The 2,639-nt window shown below is 39.6% G+C and overlaps 1 protein-coding gene across 2 annotated transcripts in view; it reads left to right on the top strand.

Annotated features, from left to right (window-relative positions):
- SCNN1A (sodium channel epithelial 1 alpha subunit) overlaps positions 1 to 2,639 on the top strand; it is a 28,637-nt gene that overhangs the window by 22,206 nt on the left and 3,792 nt on the right. The window lies entirely within an intron of this gene.

Genomic DNA, 2,639 nt, shown 5'->3' with positions numbered 1-2,639 from the left:
ATATAATAAAATATAATATATTAATAAGCTTGGGAAAGGAGTTAAGTTAAATTGTGAAAGGTTTTCAATGTCCTCCAAAATGGAGTTTTTCTTTTAACCTCATGGCAATGGGGAGCTGCTGAAACTTCTCAAACAGAAGTGTGACACAGTCAGACTCATACTTGAGGAATATCCATTTGGCTGCTGTGTAGAGGATTATCGGGATGGGGGAAATTATGGGCTGGGAGTCAAACAAACTAGGAGGTAATTGGGATAGGAAAGGGGAGCAGTGATGAGGGCCTGACCTAGGTGATCGCCATGTAAGTAGAGAGGTTGAGTGAGGGATGAAACATAGAGGATGGAGGGGATAGATCCTGGGGAGAATAATTAAAAAAACAAACAAACAAAAATGAAGGATGGGAAACTGGTTCCTAGGAAGTGGAGAGTAACTGTGGCAAATGAACCTAGAAGCAGGTTGAGTGAGGGAGGCCTATTGAGTATTTGAAGGGTTGGACATTACCTGGAGGATAGTTTTCATATCCCCTAATGGTGGCTCTGACAACTGATAGCAGGAGGAATTTAGGTTATACAATGATGATGATGATGATAGCTAGCATTTATATAGCACCTACTATGTGCTGGGCACTTTGCTAAGCACTTTACAAATATTATGTCATTTGATTCTCACAACAACACTGGGAGGTGGGTGTTATTATTATCTACATTTTACATTTGAGGAAACTGAGGCAAACTGAGATTAAATGACTTGCCCAAGGTCACATAGCTACATTGAAAGCTAGATTTGAACTCAGGTCTTCCTGAGTCCAGGCCTAGCACTCTATCCACTATACCACCTAGCTGTTTCTAGATACTGATTTCTTACTGAAAACTATATGAGACTAGAAGATTGAAAGATTATGAGAAATTCCCATCCTTGGAGAATTCTTAAGGGGAGTCTAAAGAAATAACCAAGGATGGCTTACAGTTAGTGAATCTGGGATTGGTTGAATAACTGGGCCTGTAGAGAAATCACAATAGACTGATGTCAACATGGAGGAAAGTCTCTAGTGGTATGCCCCAGGGATCTACTTAGGTCCTGTGTTGTTCAACATTTTCTTATCAATTTGGATGAAGCAGATTTGTCGGGTTTGATGACATGAAACTAGGAGCAATGTCTAATACATTGGATGATAAATAATCAATATCCAAAAGATCTCCACAAGCTCTAGAATTATGGTCTGACTGAAATTTAAGAGAGACAAATGAAAAAAAATCTACTTCACAAGTACAGGATGCAGGGGTCATGGTTGGACAGTTGTTCCTGTGAAAAAGGTCTGGGGTTTCAATGAACTACAAACTCAGTGTAACACAGGAATCAAACAAGCTCATGCTATCTTAGGCTATGTTAAGAGAAGCACGGTTTTCACAATGAAGGAGGTGGCAGTTCTGCTATATACACTCTGTCCTAGTCTGGCCACATTTGGGGTATTTCATACCACCTTTTTTTAGGAAGGATATAAGAAAATTAGTGTTGCTGGAATAGGCCCATGCTACAAGATCAGCTGAAGGAACTGGGGATGTTTAGCTTTAAGAGGAGAAGAGTTATCAAGCACATGAAAAATGACTTCAAGTATTTGAAGGATGGTCATGTGAAAGGATTAGACTTTTGTTGGCTCCTGAGAATGGACCTAAGAGCAAAGGGCAGATTTTGGTGTGATCCAGAGAAACTCAATAATGAGAGCTGTCCAAGTGGGTTCTAGCTTATCAGAGGTCTTTCAGCAGACCTGGATAACAGAAATGATCTTTTCTTAGGCAAGGGGTTGCACAAGATGTCCTGGGAGGTCCCTTGCAGCTCTGACATCATGTAATTCTGTGAATGAACAATAAGGATGAAGACTATGGTGTGCTGATAGAAATAGAAGGTAGAAACTAGAGAGGATACAGTCTAGTTCCCAGCCAATGAACATGAAGGATGATTTTTGATTGGAAGACTTTTAAGATTTTGTGTATCTTTGCAACTTTCTGCTTGTTATTATTTTTTTTTTATTCTTGCTAGTTTATTTGTAGAAAATCTGTTAGAAAATCTAAGAAGTGCTTGTGTACTTGCTTCAAGGATAGGAGGGTAAGGTAGACACTGGGAGTTTGGGTTCCCATTTCACAGGGGACCCAGGAGAGGACAAACTATATAGTTGGAACTTTGGAAGACTTAAGAACTCTGATCAATGCGATGATCAGTCATGATTCCAGAGGATATCTGAGGAAACATACTTCCCACCTCCTGATAGAGTGGGGATGGACTCAAGATACAAAATGAGACATAATTTTTGGACGTGGCCAATGTGGGAATTTGCTTTGCTTTGACTATACATATATATGTATGTATATGTGTGTATGTGTATGTGTATGTGTATACATATATATCTTCCTTCTTTCGTTCCTTCCTTCCTTCTTTCCTTCCTTCCTTCCTTCCTTCCTTCCTTCCTTCTTCCTTCCCTCCTTCCTTCTTCCTTCCCTCCCTTCCTTTTTTTGGGGTAAATGTGAGGGAGAGAAAATAAATGCCTGTTATTTTTAAAAAATAAATTAAATTGAAAAAAGAAACTATAATTGGAAGAATGAGTAGTAGCATCCAAGGAGGGAAACCGGAAGGCAGGTAGGCTAGT

This window comes from Vombatus ursinus, unplaced genomic scaffold (genome assembly GCF_900497805.2).
Source record: "Vombatus ursinus unplaced genomic scaffold, bare-nosed wombat genome assembly UNPS02014830.1, whole genome shotgun sequence".
Classification (NCBI taxonomy): domain Eukaryota; kingdom Metazoa; phylum Chordata; class Mammalia; order Diprotodontia; family Vombatidae; genus Vombatus; species Vombatus ursinus.
This window is presented reverse-complemented; position numbering and strand designations above follow the sequence as displayed.